Source organism: Sorex araneus, chromosome 5 (assembly GCF_027595985.1).
Source record: "Sorex araneus isolate mSorAra2 chromosome 5, mSorAra2.pri, whole genome shotgun sequence".
In the NCBI taxonomy this organism is placed as follows: Eukaryota; Metazoa; Chordata; class Mammalia; order Eulipotyphla; family Soricidae; genus Sorex; species Sorex araneus.
Window position 1 is genome coordinate 81,066,772 of NC_073306.1, and position 18,791 is coordinate 81,085,562.

Below are 18,791 nucleotides of genomic sequence, written 5' to 3' on the forward strand. Positions count from 1 at the left end.
ATCCCTGAGCATAGAGCCAGAACCCCACTGGGTGTGGCCCCCAAACAAAACAAACAAATAAACATAAAAGAAACCAGAAAATAAACTAAGATTATATATCAAGAATTCTTCCTTCTTTCCTTCCTCCCTCCCTCCTTTCCTTCCTCCCTTCCTTCCTCATGCTAATCCCCACCCTTCATGCTAATGCTTTGTTCCAGGAAAGATTTTAGGTGGTTTGTATGTATCATAAAATATTAAGTAGCATAAATAAAGAGCAACTTCACTTTCATGTATTTTTCCTTTAAAGATACAGGAGTTACAAACATATTCAAGTACTTCCTTCCTTCCTTCCTTCCTTCCTTCCTTCCTTCCTTCCTTCCTTCCTTCCTTCCTTCCTTCCTTCCTTCCTTCCTTTCTTCCTCCCTCCCTCCCTCCCTCCCTTCCTTCATTTCTTTTTCTTTTTTGGGCCTCCCAGGCAGTGCATGGTGGGCTCAGGGCTTGGTCTCATGACTGGATGCTCAGTGATGCCCTTGGAGCAGCCAGGGCTACTACCCCAGCAGGGAGCCATGTGGGGTCCTACCGTACCAGGGTTCTTATTCTGCCTATAAAGCATGCAAGATATATATTCCATCCCTTTGAGGTGTTTCCCGTCCCCCCACCATCCCTCAACAGAAGTAAGATATTTTTTTTAATTCCCATAGAAGTTCAATGACTAAAGATGAGGTAAAAAGAGGCACTGATCAAGTATTCTGGCTCCCATTCACTAAACCCTCAGGATTAGGTTAAGTCTGGGATTGTTTGGGGGAGGTTCGGAGGTAGGAAGGTGGTCGGAATGAGAGAGGAAACTAGTACAGTGATAGAAGATCAGGGATAGGATAGATCTTGTGAGAAAGAAGTCAAAGAATCTCAGGAAATTCTCCAGAAGAGGCAGGATATTTGTGTGTTGATTTTCTAGCCTGCTACTTTGTATTGGCTTATTGTTTCTGAGTTTCGTTTTTCTAAGTAATATCTTTAGGGTTATCTATTGTATAAAATCATATCATCTGCAAATATTGAGAGTTTAACTTCTTTTTCAATTTGGATCCTTTAGATTTCTTTTTTTTGCCTAATTGCCTAACAGCTGAACAGAGAAAACCACTTCAGTAAATGATGTTAGGAAAACTGGATAGCCACATGTGAAAAAAATAAATGAAACTGGATCTGTGTTTTCACCATACACAAATAGGATTACAAAAAATTCAAAAGGTTTTATGTGGCAAAATAAACTTGGGATCAAATAAAAGACACAGGACCAGAGTGATAGTACAATGGCAGGGTCCTTCTCTTGCAGAAGGTTGGCACAAGTTAGATCCCCAGCACCATAAACAGTTCCTGAGAACTGTCAGTTGTGGCTCAAACACCAAAATATAAAGACCTGTTAATGAGTCCCACACTACATATCAGAAAGGGTTAATATACAAAATACATAAAGCTCAACAGCAACAAAAATCAATAACCCTATCAAAAAATGAGGTGAGGAGATGAACAGACACTTCCCTGAAAAGAATATGAATGGCCAGCAAGCATATTAAAAAGTGCTCACTGCTTCTTATCAGGGATAAGCAGATCAAAATGATAATGAGATACCATCTAACACCAGAGATAATGATATCTATCAAACAGACTAAAAATAACCAGTGCTGTATGACTGAAACCCAATTATGTACAGCTTTGTAATGGTCTAGTTTGTGGATATTCAATTTAAAAAAAATTTTTTTAATGTAATGTGGAATTCATGCCCAATTCAATCAGCGTAATCAATGGTTGAATAAATAGCAGTACTCCTACATGTGTCGGCAGTGCAACACATCATCATAAAGGGAAAAATATATATATGTATGTATATATATATATATGTCTTTCAGAGAGCCCGGCAAGCTACTGAGAGTATCCGGCCCGCATGGAAGAGCCTGGCAAGCTCCTCATGATGTGTTCAATATGCCAAATACAGTAACAATAACAGTCTCATTCCCCTGACCCTGTAAAGAGCCTCCAATCATTAGGAAAAATGAGTAAGGAGAGGCTGCTAAAATCTCAGGGCTGGGACGAATAGAGACGTTATTGGTGCCTGCTTAAGTAAATTGATGAACAATGGGATGACAGTGATACAGTGATACTCCTACATTTAAAAAAAAGAAAAAATAAAAATAACCAGTGTTGGCAGGGATGAGGCAGAAAAATGAATCATTTGCTTTCAATGGGAATGTCATCTGGTTCGGCCTTTATGGAAAATATAGAGGTTCCTCAGAAAAGTAAGGATGGAGCATCTATATGACCCAGAAATTATATTTCCTGGCATCGAACCCCCAAAACACCAAGAACTCAGAGAGATAAATTATACCTATATTCATTGTAGCATTTAGTACAAGACCTAGGTTATGGAAAAATCCCAAATGTTCAGTGACAGATAGATGGATAAAGAAGTTGTGGCAAATACACACACACACAACACATACACACACACACACTGGAATATTATGTATATATATATTGTGTGTGTGTATATATATGCATATATATATACATGTTACTCTATGATTTGTTGCTTACTCTCTGAACTCCATCAAATATGGTATGGTAATTATGGAAAATGGGTAGGAAGTGTCTTATAATGTGTCCAGAAAGTGACCTGGAGCATGGTGGTGGTTGGGTAGTGGAGGTTGGCTGCCGGGGCTGGGTTCCTTGGGGCGGGGATGGTTCTCACCTGCCCCCCTCTGGGTGCAGGTGAGAGTGAAAACAGCCTGGCTCAGAGTCCCACTCTGTTGAATAGAGAAAAAAAAAAAAACCAAGGAAATTGTTAAAGGATGACAAACCCCCTGACCTTGATCTACAAAACTGAGACGACAACAGGGGCTGGAGGTGGGAAAATGAAGAGGTGGACTAGAAGCAAATGAAGAATTCTAAGGGGAAGGGTACTCCGCACTTTGGCAGGTGGTAAGATGCTATAACTGTACATCAAAACCAGAGACATTTTCACTGCGTACAAACATCACCTAAAGCACAATTAAATACTAAAAGGGTACTTTTTAAAAATGCCTCTTTCGGGGCTGGAGTGATAGCACAACGGGTAGGGTGTTTGCCTTGCACGCGGCCGACCCGGGTTCGAATCCCAGCATCCCATATGGTCCCCCAAGCACCACAGGAGTAATTCCTGAGTGCAAAGCCAGGAGTAACCCCTGTGCATCGCCAGGTGTGACCCAAAAAAAAAAGAAAAAAATTTTTTTTTAATTTTAAAAAAATTAAAAATGCCTCTTTAAGAAAAATTTATTTTAGTAAATGTACTAAAGCGCAGGTGCCATAAGACAAAATTTTGGGTAGTGTTTACAAACTCTTACTTCCAATTCTTGGTTCAGCGTGACTAAGTCTCTTAAGATGACAAAGATACAGGGCAGAGAGCTCAATGGACTAAGCACATACTTTGCATGTGGAAGGCCCAGATCCCATCCTAGCACCCTTGCACCATGCCCCCACCCCAGCCCCAAATCTGAAATCAAAACTGCATTTCAAGGAATAAGCACAGACTTACACCACCCATCAGCCGATCACCAACACATCTTGATGACTTCCTAGCTCTTCCCTAGGCCCCCAAATGAACACAACCAACACACTTTTAAAAGATTGGGTGTGAGCAAAGGCAACACCAGCTGAAAGAAAAAAGCTCGACGGAAAGAGCAACTCGCAACACCTGCAGCCTTATGCCCACCCTATTTTTGGGGTCCAGAGCCTGGAAAGGTCCAGGAGCCAAGTGAGCCACCGGAGGCCTGGGATGTGGCCGCGCAGGTGCTCATGGGAAGGGGGCGGGCCCGACACCCCAGCAGCTGCAGGGCCCTGATTGAAAGTTGATAAATGGCTCCGGGTTTCACGCTCCCAATGTCACTGCAATCGAACCGGCAAATATTTACCTTGGAATCCGAGTGACTGAAAATATTTGGTTGGAGCCAGATGCGTCGCGTGTCTCTCCCTGAAATATTAGCTAAAGGAGTGATTTAGGAAAATAAAATAGAGGGTGGGGCGCCTTCCAGGCTGGGCTGTTTGCTTTCCTCGGGCTTCGCACCGAGTTAAGTTTCTAACAATCCCAGAGGGAACGTGAACAGCTGGGAGGCAGGCCAGACTGGGAGAGGAGGTCTGTTTTGGCTTGGGGCGGATAGTTTTACATAAATCAGAGATGTGGAAATACAGCTCTTCCGTCAAGGCTCTTAGGAAGGCTCTCAAACACAATTGACATGGGAGAAGAAAACAATTGTTCTATCTTTAGTTCTCCAGCTCACCTAAAAGACAAATAAGTTACTTGGACATCCACAACTCGCAGAAACGCAGCTTGTTGGTGGAGGGAGGCTGATGGTGAGACTGATATTGGAACCTTGTATGCCAGAAAACCTAGCGGGGACACAACTATAAATCATAGTACTGAGATTTAAAAATTAATTATTATTATTATTATTTTTTGCTTTTTGGGTCACACCCGGCGATGCACAAGGGTTACTCCTGGCTCTGCACTCAGGAATTACTCCTGGCGGTGCTCAGGGGACCATATGGGATGCTGGGAATCGAACCCACGTTGTCCACGTACAAGGCAAACACCCTACCCGCTGTGCTATCGCTCCAGCTCCAAAATAAATTATTTTTTAAAAAAAGAATTGCAGCTTGTTCTCTGAGCAGCTTCCCTCTGCGGAGACATGGGCAAATCAATTCATATAGCTGAATATCAGAAATACTTACACCATAGCTGGCGGTGTGGAAGCCCTGCTTGAACAGTCTCCCAACTCTCACCACCAATGCAAACCGGACCCGCGCTCTTAGGAGCTCCAGCTTACAGGTGAGAATCAGGTCAAACAGGGGGAAAGGTTTGTTGAAGACCTAGGGAGTCCGGGGGTAGAGCTGGGATTGGAGGAACACACAGTCTGACCAATCTGTGCCAGCAACCCTGTCCCGCCCCCTTCCGCCTGCATTTCTCCATGCTGCTGATTTAGGAGACTTGTATATTCAGGACCAAGGGAACCCCGCGTTCCACCGTTCCCCTGTCACATGCCATACTGGAAAGAATGCTTCTGAGGAAATGAAACAGCCTGTAACTAAGTCTTAGATTCAAATAAGCTTTTAAGAAAAAAAAAATCAATCTTTTATCTCTTTTCGGAATGTAAAGAAAATACAAGGCATGGGGAGGAGTGACGTGCTGGAAATTGGGAACGCTGGTGCTGGGAAATGTACACTGGTGGAGGGATGGGTGTTAGACTGTATGACTGAAATCAAATTATAAACAGTTTTGTAAAGATCTTACAGTGATTCAATAATAAAAAAAAATATGAACGATTAAAAGAAAGCACAAGGTATACAGGAATGTGATTGGTTTTCCTGAACTCTTACCAAGATGATACGTGATCCCTTAGCACAGAGCCCGAAGTAAGTTTTGAGCAGTCAAATGTGCCCCCAAAAGAAAATAAATAAATGAAAATAAAAAAGAAAAGAAAGAAAAACAAGCCAATTTAGTCCTCTCTGCAGGGCAATTTATTCACCTGGTGGAAAAAAATAGGGTAAAAAGAAAGAAGGAGGGTGGGGCACAAGCTCTGGAGGGGAGTGTGGTATTGGACTAGTGTGTATATGAACGAACTGTAAATCACAGTGCCTAAAATAAACATTTAAGAATTAGTTCACCAATAAAAAGAAAACTGGGGTTTTAGGGATAACTGACTCAGCGGCCCTTCTATCTGTAGTGTACTTGGCACATCCGCTTTCTTGCTGCATCTCCCCTCTGCGCCAGTGCTCCAGATCAATACACCCCAACCCTACACATACTTCCACATTTTCTCTGCCTTTCTGCCTTTATCTAAAATGTCCCTCCTCCTCTGCCAGATGATTCTCTGGTAAAGACTTAAAAGCATGGGCAGGAGAGAAAGTACAGTGGGTTGGGAATTTGCTTTGCACGCAGCCATCCTGGATTTGATCCCTAGCACCTTACACAGTGTCTTAAGCACTGCCAGGAGTGATTCCTGAGCACAGAGCCAAGAGTCAGCCCTGAATACATCTGGTTGTGACCCAACTCTTGTGCCAACCCACCAAAAAAAAAAAAAAGACAACTCATTTGATGCCATACTACATCGAATCGTCATCTTGACTAATGAGAGACTACAACTTGGGGGCCAGAAGACCACAGAATAAAGGGATGTTTCTGCTCCAAAAACACCACCAAATTATATAAAAAGGAGATTATCACAGATACAACATTACAGATATAACAGATATAATGAGATCTACCCTAATTCCATCCTGCTTACACCCATTTTTGAGAAATCACTATTAACATTTTGGTACTTGTTCTTCCATACTTTTTTATACACAAATCAATATTTATCAAAATTGATCATATTTCTATATTACTTAGTAACAAATTTCTAACCTTGGACTATATGGATATGCAGGCGTCTGTGCTAATAGTCCACAGTTTTAAACCATGCCCTAGTAAGCATCAGACAGGTCAGATGCGATTTTCACAACCTGCTTTAGTTAAGTGAATTTTAATTTTTTTTGGGTGGGTGACACCCAGTGCTGCTCATAGGTTACTCCTGGCTTTGCACTCAGAAATTACTCCTGGCACTGTTTGGGGGTCCATATGGGATGCTAGGAATCAAACTCGAGTTGAATGCGTGCAAGGCAAACGCCCTACCCACTGTGCTATCGCTCCAGCCCCAGTGAACTTTAATTTTTGTAATAAAGCTAAAAGGGAAGGGGAAAAAAACTAGTCAACAGAAAAACTTTAAGGCAGTTTAGGTAAAACCATACTTGGGAATGGCAGACGGAATCACTGCATATCCAAATTCAAGGGAATTTCCCAGAAACTTGGAATATCTCCAGCTGGGTCCTCCCCCAGCTGACATGCAGAGACCAAGTTTATCTTTGGAAGTGGAGCCATTTGTCTTGCATTACCTGAGACTCCTCTGAACCAAGTGGGTCTGGAGCGAGTTACCATATCACCATGTGTGAAGTGCATCAAGGACAGGCATTTGCATCTGTGAATTGCAAAGACCACTGGGTAGAGGGATATAAGAGATGCCACATGCTGAGGAGAGGGAAACATCTGGGACATCAGTGTAATCAGGAGGAGAGTGAACTTGCTGGATGGCTTCACAGGGTCTGGCACCCTTGCTCTGGTGCAGACCTCTGTGCCAGCCAGCCCCACCTCTGCAATTATTTCCTGGCTTGGAGAAGTGACTTTGACAAATCACTTCTGAACAAAGCTTTGATTTGTCCCTGCTTGGTAGTCTCCAAGCTTGCCCAGCTTTGGGAGGAGAGAAACTGCTTCCTGCTTAGTGGGATTAAACTCGTGAGTGCCTGTAGGAAGCTAATGCTTGTCCAAATAAACCATTTTCTAAAATGTTATTAAAGCACCATGATTTGCAAAGTTATGCATAGTTAGGTTTCAGACATACTCTGTTCCCACACCAATCCCACCACCAGTGTTTCTTCTACCAGGGTTCACAGGTTCCCTCCCCCACCCTCACCCCCAGCCTGCATCTTGACAAGCACCTTTTTAAGTTTGGTTGTTGAAGTTTGGATCTCTGTGGTTTGGATACTTAGCTATAGCACTCTTTTATACCACCGATGTACTAAGATCCCCTTGATCCCTGCTTCCTGTTGCTTGCCTTCTATCTCTTCTCCATCCACCCATCCCCCACCCCTCATGACTTCTTTCCTTCTCTGCCCTTCTCCTCCCAATGAGGCCAAGGATGATCTAGGATTCCCCCCCATTCAAACATTGCATTCCCTCACCCAGTTTTTCTATATACTACGTAGAAGTGAAATCAAACACTCATGGAAGTCCTCAAATAAACCATTTCTGAAGCACCATACTCAGGAAATTTTCTAACTAATAAGTATTTAAAAATACAGAGTCATTCATTTGAACTTCTCCAGTGCTTTGATTTTATAAATGAGGTATCTTAAGTCTAGAGTAGAGTGACTGACCTAATGTTTTACATTGTAGATGTTTACATTTTAATTCTTCTGGATTACCATCTTTCCATTAGCAACTTGCTAACATCAGGTTGCTGTGAGAACTTGTAAGTTATGCCTGTTAATAAGTCCTTGTCTTAAATGCTGAAGAAATTCACCAAAATAGAAATGTTTTTAAAAATTGTATTTAGTATGGTATTGTATAGGATTTACCCCAGCAATGCTCACTCCTGGCAGGCAATGCAGGCCTGAATAAAAGTTGCTTGGGGTGGGGGGGTGTCACCAGAGTGATATCCAGTATTGTTGGGGTGTAGGAGGCAGGTGACTTGAGGAGATGGGATCAAACACAGAGCCTCATACATGCTAGGTATGTGCTTCACCACTTTGATTTCTCTGGTCCTAAATATACTATATTAAGCAAAATTATTTATTATTGTAATGATAACATGCCATTGTTCTAAATGCTCTATTACTATCTGTTGCTTGTTTTTTTTTTTTACTACACTTTCTTTGAATTGATATTTTTTCTTTTTTGCTAATTTCCAAATATCTGTTCATTATTTGGAAAATATACGCCCTACGTTTATTATTTCAGAATTACAATGTCTGACTTAACCTCAGGTCTGAAAGTTAATATCGTTACCTTGATCATAAATAATCAGAGACCTTGAGCAATGTTAAACTCCAGCATAAGCCAAATATTTTAACTCTGTCCTCCTTCCTATCGTCACAATATTTTGTTCCATAGCCAATGTCTGCTAAGACATGTTTTTCTACTTGCTGATATATCGATCCACCATTCCCTTTTCATAGGCTTTTATTCTACAAATATGCTTAATTAATTAGGTTGAGGAAATTATTCTCTATGACTAATTTGTTAGAGGGTTTTAGTATCTATTAAGATGCACATGTAGTTTTTCTATCTTTCAATATGGTGGATTAAACTAATTTTTAAGTGTGAATTCAAGATTTTATTCCTAGAATAAAACTCTGTTGTGTTGTTTACTTTTATTATATTATTGGATTTGACTAGATAAGTTGTTCAAATTTATTCATACAAAGTTAATCATATTTCCTTATAAACTTTTACTAACTGTAGTGATATAACTTCTCATTCTTCTTTTCATTTTTTTTATATGGAAGCTCATGGGGTTCTTTTATTCTTTAATAGTTTGACTAAAGATTTCCTTGTTTCTGTTTCTGTCATTGATTTCTTCTCTTATCTCTATTCTTACCTTTTTTCTTAGTTTTTTGTTCTTTCTAGTATTTTGAGATTGAAGCTGAGGATGTTGACCTAAAATTTTCTTTCCTGGGACTGAAGAGATAATACAGGGCTTAAGGTGATTGCCTTGCACGTGGCCTACTCGAGTTTGATCCCCAGCGCACCATATGGTCCCCGAGCCCTGCTAGGAGTGATTCCTAAGCCAGGAATAAGCCCTGAGCACAACTGAGTGTGGCCCAAAATCAAAACAAAACATTTTTTTCTTTTCTAATATTAGTATTCAGTGTATAAATTTCCTTCTAAATGCTGCTTTGCCAAATCCCATGAATTTGTATATTTTATATTTAGTTGGTAATTTCAAAATACTTTATAGTTTCCCTTTTCATTTCCTTTTTGACCCATATGATACTTAGATGTTTGTTATTTGGTTTCTAAATATTTGGTATTTCAGGATATCTTTTTGTTATTAATTTCTAATTTAATTCTACTGTAATTAGAAATAAACTTCATATTATTTTAATTGCTTTAAATAGATAGATGTTTCTTCTGTGGCCCAGAATGTGGTTTACTTGTTAAATAATGCTTTCTCCTTTTATTTTACTTTTAAAATATATGTTCTGTGCACACTTTTAAAAAGTGTGCATTCTATTGCTGCATGTCTAAATATACTTATTAAATCAAGTTTATCAGCAGAGTGTTTCCAAGTGGTCTACCAATTAGAAACAGAGTATGTTGAAATCTCTGACTGTAATTACCTATTTTTCCTGCAGTTGTATCAGGTTTTACCTCACATATTTTGAAGCTCTGTTTTCGGTTTCATAATATTTATTATTGTGACATTTTCTTGAGAAACTATCCTCTTTAGCTATATGAAGTGACAGTCTCAATCTCTCAGAATAGTTTTTTGCTCCGAATTCTGTTTTGTCTGTTATTACCAGTCACTCCAAGAATGGGAAGATGTTGACCAGTGGCAGGAAGCATTCCATACTTTTGCAAGTCCTGGAATCCATCCCTGCACCACAGGACTCCTGAGCACTGCCTGCAGTGGTCCCTGCACAAATGTTGATAGGTAAAGGGCCTCCAGTATTCTGCATTAGTATATGTGTTGCAAAAAGGAGCACTCCAGAATTCTGCATTAGGACTATCATGGTATAGCTCTTTCTGGACTTCGACTTTTGACTTTTTATTATGATCTATAGTTTTTTTTTTCTTGTGGACAACACAGATCTTTACCTACTCAGATTACCCAATCTGTGCTTAGGTTGTTGCTACTGTGCTACCCAATATAGGAGGCACTAGTCACATGTGTCTGTTTCATTAAAATTTAAAAATTGAGTTTTTAGTCATAGTAGTCATATTTCATATGTTCAGTCGCCATATGTGGCTAGTAGTTACACAATGAGAAATAATTTCTCTTTGGTTACAAACACAGTAACAAGTCTCACAATGGAGACGTTACTGGTGCCCGCTTGAGCAAATCGACGAGCAATGGAATGACAGTGACAGTGACAGTGGTTATAAATGGGATTACTGGGATGGTTCGGTTTGAAGCTAACATCTTGCTGTTTCTTTTCTATTCACCCCATTTATTCTTTGCTCTCTGTTCAATTCTGTTACTAGTTTTTAAGTCTTCTTGGTTGATCTTTATGTTATTATGCTGATTGTAATGTAAAATATTTATTTAAATATGTTAAGCATATATATTAAATATTTTGTTTCAATAATTCCAACATTTGAAATATTTGTAGATGTATATTTAATGAAATTTATTTTAATGGTTCTCATTTATGATCTTATTTTCATTGTATTTGTGATTATATATATGCATGTACATATGTATATAAGCTGCCCGTTTTTCTTAGAATTCAACCTGTAGTAAATTTTTTCTGAGGGGTAGGAATAGGGGTCACACACAGCAGAGGTCATGGACTCAGTGCTCCAGGGTCACTCTTGAAAGTGTTCAGATAACAATGTGATGCAAAGGATCAAACTTAAGCCTCCGGCATGCAAAGCATGTGCACAAGTCCCTGGAGCTACCTGCCTATCCTGCGCAGGAAATCCTTGAGGACTGAATTAAAGTTACATTCCTCCTGGGAAATTTGCATTTGTTTCTTTCAGTGGCTCAGGCTGCTATCATCTGGGATGATAGATTAAACTTCTAACCTAAAATCCTTCCTTCAGGGTAGGGCATTTGCCTTGCACACAGCTGACCCAGGTTCAATTCCCAGCATCCCATATGGTCCCCCAAGCACTACCAGGAGTGATTCCTGAGTGCAGAGCCAGGAGTAACCCCTGAGCATTGCCAGGTGTGACCCAAAAAGCAAAAATAATAATAATAAATAAATAAATAAATAAATAAATAAATAAATTTAAAAAGTAAAATAAAATCCTTCCTTCAGACTGGAGAATGGTTCAGCAGGCTGGAGCAGGTGCTTTGCAGCAGAAAGTGTGGATTCAGTCCCAAGCACATGTTTCCATGAGCACCACCAGGAGCAACCCCCAAGAAATGGGCCAGGAGTAGCCCTGAGCCTCACCAGGTGTGGTACCAAAAACAAATAAATAAATAAAGTGGATTGTGACTGAGAGCTCAGAGTTGATGCTGTGAATACTGGCTCCATCTGAGTTGTAGGAGAGGCTGGCCCCCTTCTCTACTGCAGACCACAAAGATGTTTCTTCATTATCTCCTGGGCAACGTGACTTTCCCACTTGCTTTGTCGCTGTGGTTTCGATGACTGAGTGCCACACTCCTTGGTTATGCACATTCTAATTACAGCGCTCACACATATGCACTCCTAGCCACACACCTGGCTGTCTCTGAACTCACGGTAGCAGCCCTGAGGGTAGCAAACAGCTGAGCTGCTGGTACCACATGTGTGAGCAGCCCCGGGGATTGAATTCATAGCCTCACTCTTAGCAAACCAGCACTCAGCCACTGAGCCATTCCCAACTCAAAATCAAAAACCCTCAATGTGATTTTTTTCCCTTTTCTTTTAGGTCTTGGGTTTAATCCCCAACTGAATAAAAAAAAAAATACTACATATCCATGCACAACATGTAGAGCTATATATAAAGAACACATACATATAATTTTTAGATTCTCCACTTTGGTCAGTCTTGGTTGTTAACTCCTGACTCTTTGCCCTGTTTTTGCAGCCTTGGTGGAGGAGGAACTCCGGAGTTTGAAAAAAAAGTCTCAGGGCAATGGAAACTTGGCACTTGTTTCCTGTCCAGATTTCCTCTGACTACAGTTTTCACTACATTAAGATCAATAAATTCCTTACTTCAATGGCAGACTGTGATATATTTTTGTGAGTTGGGCAGTTTTACAGACTGAGAATGCAGAGTCCCTCAGGCCTTGCAGTGCTAGGGGGACCACCAGGACCACTGCAAAGGTGTACTGAAGGGTGGGCTATTTGGCGTTGGGTGCAAACTAATTCTGACTTATGCTTTGCTTTGCATGCAGCCCTATGCTATGCTATCGCCAACATGATTATTTTAAAATATTTCACCAGAAATTTTAGTAAAGAAGGTTGTTCAGGGTATGTTATTCTATGCTCCTGACAGAAATGGAAGTTTATAGCTCTGTTATATTTCAAACTTGGGGGGGATTAGATGATTAACTTTGGAGCCTTTGGTGAACAATAATGAGACAATAATTTTTGTATGTTGAATGCCTGCTCTGGTACAGGCATTCTGCATGCATATCTCCATTCCTCACAATAATCCCCACGTACTCTTTGCACTTAGCAGGTAAAGCAATTAGGATTACATCACACAACTGGTCCACAAAGGAACTTGTACTCTGCTCTTTGCTACCAATTCTAATCTCTCAACTTTATTCTTTCCTCTTAACAGAGAGTTTACCCCTGCTTATAATTGACAGCGGGATTTTACATTTTAATGTCCCAATAGATTTCCAACAGCTCAGCCCCTGTCCTCGACATGCTACTTCATCTGTCTGAGAATCCTCTGTAGTGAAACCTTGTAGAAACTGACTTCCTCTTAATAGTAGTCAGAATTCAGATTTCACTCCTCCCCTATTTCCAAAGCTCCAGGTGACCTTAGAATCAATTCCTTTATCTAACCTTCTTTCAGTTCATGATGTACCTCACAAGTCTTTCTCACAACTGCAGCCTTTATACACCATTTCTTCTTCATTTTGGGAGGCTGGTGGCTTTTGTCCTTAGCAGCTGTGGCCTTAGTTTTTATCTGGGTTTGCAATCAGGAAGCTGTGATACTTCCTGAGAGTGTTCAGGGTACAATTTTTACACAATACAAATTGAGCTCACTTTGGAGTTGCTTGAGGCTTCTGAAAGGGTTGACCCTGCTTTGTCCAGTTTTCTACAGGTTGAAGCCAGCAGTTGGTGAGAACCAGCCTCTGTGGTTTACAAGTCCTCGTGCTTCCTGACCAATGTAAGTGGAGCAATTGGAAAGAAGGCAACGATCAGGATTGGTGTCTTGAAAACCGTTACAAAGGAGGAAGTTAATCAATGTGGTGGGAGTAGATCTCCAAACCACCTTCAGAATGCTAATGCTCACACACCGCTTCTCGTTGTGAGAGCCAGTCAGCAGGTTATTGAAGAAAACCAGCCTGCACCTAGAGGTACGGGGACTGGGATGTGGCTTCACAGAAGAATGTTCTCCTATTAACAGAGGCATGTATATTTTGCATATTCTTCTGATAAAGAAGTAGAAGGAGAATCATCGATTTTTTTTTTCTTTTTTGGATCACACCGGGCGATGCACAGGAGTTATTACTGGCTCATGCACTCTGGAATTACTCCTGATGGTGCTCAGGGGACCATATGGGATGCTGGGAATCAAACCCGGGTCAGCCGCGTGCAAGGCAAATGCCCTGCTCACTGTGCTATCACTCCAGTCCTGGAGAATCATCATTTTCCACTACTGAGGTCATTGATCAAATAAAGAGAAATGGCACTGTGGGGGCCACTTTTTGTCTGTACACACTTTTCCACTTTTCATTGGTGAAATGTTCTTTTTTTTTAATTAATTTATTCTTTTATTGAATCACCATGTGGAAAGCTACAAAGCTTTCAGGTTTAAGTCTCAGTCATACAGTGCTTGAACACCCACCCCTTCACCAGTGCACATATTCCACCACCAAGAATCACAGTATACCTCCCTCCCTCCCCCCCACCTCCCTAGCCCCCCACCTCGCCTGTGTAACTGATAAATTTCAATTGGTGAAATGTTCTTAATACCTTCACCACTGTTACGTGTTTTCAGGGTGTTCTCTTATTGGCTACACTTGAAACTCTGAGACAGAATTATTTTTCTATATTAATTACTATGAAACTTATCCTGTCCCTAAATACTATTAAAATTCACATGCTTTCTACTAAGTCTGTATGCTAGGGGTCCTTTCTGGACCTTCCTCCCCAGGTAACCAGGGTGGAGTTTGGAGGGAAGGAGAGAAACAAATTCATAAGTCAGAGTCTGTGTGAGCAGATTTGGTAAATGGAAATGGATGAGTATTAAGAGAGTCTGAGGTCCAGCACCATGTCTGAACTCAAAGTGTTCAGCTTTGCTGGTCTCTGCAAACAATGATCCAGAATGATCTGTCTACCTGCTTCCTGGTCCTCTGGAAAATAACATAGACAGGACCTTTCATGGCAAGAGGATTATTTTCTGGAGTTCAGAGTATGAGGCCACTAAGCCCCACAAAGTTCCTGTGAAGTGGAGAGGCCTGGTATTACTATTTCCACAAGAAAAGGGGGTAGGGGGAAGTGGGATAAATATTGAGGAAGGAGACTGCCTGGCCCTCCTCCGGCTCAACTCTGTCCCCGTCCTCACTCATCATAGCCACAAAAGTCCAGGATTCATATCTCTGCTCTACCTCTCAGCACCTGTGTGATTCTGGGAAATCACCTCTCTGGGTTTCAACTTTCTTACCTATAATCCAGGCATGACCGTTTTCTAGTAAGAATCTTGAAGTGGGGAATACTGACAAAACATTTGACTCATTGGGGTCAGGGACATAACTCAGTGGTAGAACATCTGCTTTGCATGTATGAAACCACGGGCTCAATCACCGGCACGGCTTACTGGCAGTGCGTGGGGACCTTATGTGAACCAGGGTTGACTACATGCAAGTCATGTGTCTTACCCTTTTACTGTCTCTCTGACCTTCAAACTGTAGGTATTTTATACCTACATGGAACATAGGAATAGTAATATCCTGAAATTGACAATGATATCAAACTACATAAAAGATGTGGAGGTATTTTAAAAAGTAACCACATGGGGGAATAAGAGACATTTATAATGGCAACCTAAACAAAAAACCCACAGGGATGCAATGAAAACTGAAACCACAATAATCTCTAAATAGAGAAGTAATAATTGTAGCCTCTGAATGTTCTGGGAGGCAGGGGTTTGGGGAGGTGCTGTCTGCCCTGGGGACTCTGTTTAATATTTCAGACTTAGTAGAGAAACTAAAACTGATGTGCATGTGTGTGTGTGAGGGGTGGGGTATACCTGGCTTTGCTCAGAGCTTATTCTTGACTCTCTGCTCAGGAATCATCCCTGAGGGGGATGCTGGTCCATACTGGGTGCCAGAGATCAAAGCAGGTTGGTTTCATGCAAGGCAAGGAATGAGAAATGAGTTTTCTCCAGCTCCTAGAACTGAATTTTTTCTTTGTTTGCTTTTGGGTCACACCTGGTGCTGCTCAGTACTTAATCTTGGTTCTGTGCTCAGAGATTACACCTGGCAAGGCTCAGGAGACCATATGCAGTGCCAGGGATCCAACCCAAGTTAGCTGAGTGCAATACAAGCACCCTACCTGCTCTAGCCCTAGAACTGATATTTTTTAGATTACTACATGGTTCAGATATTTTTAGTCTAATAAATAGTATAAAGGGCTGGAAAGATAATACAGGCAGTAAGACACTTGCCTTGTATCCAACCTGAGTTCAATCCCTTGAATCATATACAATCCCCACAGTCCTGGGAAGAATGATCCCTGAGCACAGAGACAGGAATAAGCCCTGGTGTGGCTCCAAACCCAACCAAAAAATATATATATGTATATATGTATATATATACATATATATGCGCAGTTGTAGTTAAGGAAACAGAGAAAACTGATCTCCATCAGAAACATGGAAAGAACTTGGGTGTAGGTATTAAAAGGCATTGATTAGTCTTAGGAGAGGTAATAAATAAATTGCAGCCCTCAGAATGAGTGGTTAATTTCTTGAATATCTTTGGGAATTATCTAAAAGAAGAATGTGCTTAATTTTATGTGGCATTATCTAGGTTTCCAGATTTTTTTTTCTTTTTGACACCCAGCAATGCACAGGGGTTATTCCTGGCTCTGCACTCAGGAATTACCCTTGGCGGTGCTCAGGGGACCATATGGGATGCTGGGAATCGAACCCGGGTCGGCTGCATGCAAGGCAAATGCCCTACTCGCTGTGCTATCGCTCCAGCCCCTGTTTCCAGAATTTTTAAAAAATGCTATTGTCTAACGGAGAAACTGGACCATTCAATAACACAAGTAAAACCAAGTGAAGGATTTAAATAACTTGATACCAGCCTTGAGAACCAGAGTGTGTTGGGTCAGATCCCAGCAGCATGACTTTGGGAAAGCAGGTTCCTTTCTGTACTTTACTTACCTACCAAAAGATGATAATAATAAGAGATTCTTTTTTTTCTTTTTTGCTTTTTTGGGTCACACCCAGTGATGCACAGGGATTACTCATGGCTTGTGCACTCAGGAATTACTCTTGGCAGTGCTTGGGGGAACATATGGGATGCTGGAAATAGAACCCAGGTTGACCGTGTGCAAGGCAAACACCCTACCCACTGTGAAACTGCTCCAGCCCCAAGAGATTCTTGAAGTGGTAAATTTTACAAGTCAATCTAACTGACCACAGGGTGCCTAGATTAAGTATTCTTTCTGGGTGTGTCTATGCAGCGTTTCCTGATGAGCATCATAACCAATGGGTTTAGAATCTTTGCCACACTGGGTGAATAAAACAGAAAATAGTGCTAAAAGAATTTGCCCCTTTGTACTTCATTGCTGCCTGGTTGAGTTAGGAGAACCCATTTCATCTTCCTCAACTATTACACTGGTATTGAAACCATTGGCTCTTCTAGTTTTCAGGATTTTACACGCAAATACATTATGCCAGTTTTCCTGGGCCCACAGGATTCTTACAGATAAAAGAACATAGGGCTTAGCTAAGCGAACAAGAGCGAGAGAAGGGAGAGAGATTTTTCTGGATCAATACTTCATATAAATGTTTAGGATTATAAGGAAAAATGCACGCAGAGCATCTAGAACACTGTTTCCACAGAGTCAAGCTTACTAATATTAGAAGATATCTATCACTATCACTATCATCCCTTTGATCGTCAATTTGCTCGAGCAGGTCCAATAACGTCTCCATTCATCCTAGCCCTCCCTTTGATTTTAGCAGCCTCTCTTTACTAGTCCTTCCCAATGGTGATGCATTAGAGGCTCTTTCAGGGTCAGGAGAATGAGGCCTTGTTACTGTATTTGGCATATGAATACGCCACAGGGAGCTTGCCAGGCTCTCCTGTGCTGACAGGTTCTCCAAGAGGGAGAACTAGGCTATCAGATGTCGCTTCCAGGAGCTTGGTTTTATAGTCTCTGGATGTTGGTCATTGATGGGATTACATGGTGGTGGTGGGTGGGGGGTTGGTGGCTGTGACTGCCTAGCTACTGGAAAATGGGGGATCTGGGCAGAGTCTCTTGCCCCCCAACGCCTGGCTGTCTTTACTGGGGCCCCTCAGAGGGGGTGGGTTGAGTCACCCTCCCTGCCCCAAGAAGATATCAATAATGATAAATAATGGTAGAATTAACAGTGGTAGGGCCACTTGTTAGGTGCTACTCTGTTCCTATTAGAGTCTCTCTCTCTCTTTCTCTCTCTCTCTACCATCTCTCCTCTCTCTCTCTCTCTCCTCTCTCTCTCCCCTGCAGAATTATTTTGCTAATTGTACTGACTTCTAAAATGACATAGTGAGCAAAGGAAACCAGACTTTGCAAAGAAACAATAATAATCTCAGTGAAACTGAAAGTATAATTAAGGTCTGGAGAGCTCTCATGCCTCCTGCCCCCTTCCCAGGTATGGAGCTGCAGGATAGCTACTTTTTAGTGGGTACACAATAGAGTATGCTACAGAACTGAAAAGAGAGTTACATCCCTTTGAATGCAGAAGTGCCAGCTCACACTCTGGAACTGACCGCTGTGTCCTGTAAGTACAGTGAGAGCCACACTTTACTCTTAATAGGTAGAAAGTACAGCTCAATGGAATGATGATAAAGATGCTTCCAGACCTGGAGAAACAGAACTTGCACTTTCATTTTGAAGCTTTATTGGCCTCCAAGTTTAAGTGAAGCCATGAGGGATAATCTATTGTTGACCTATTGTTCATTATTCTGAGATTCCTAGTGTCAACAGTAGACTGTGGTAAGATCAAAACTTTACTGTATGAAGGCAAAGATAAATAAAAGGCACTACATCAAATTATGAAAAGAAACTATGGCCAGAATAAAAGGACATCCAACAGACTGGGGGATCATATTTACCCACCACTCTTCTGACAAAGGGTTAAT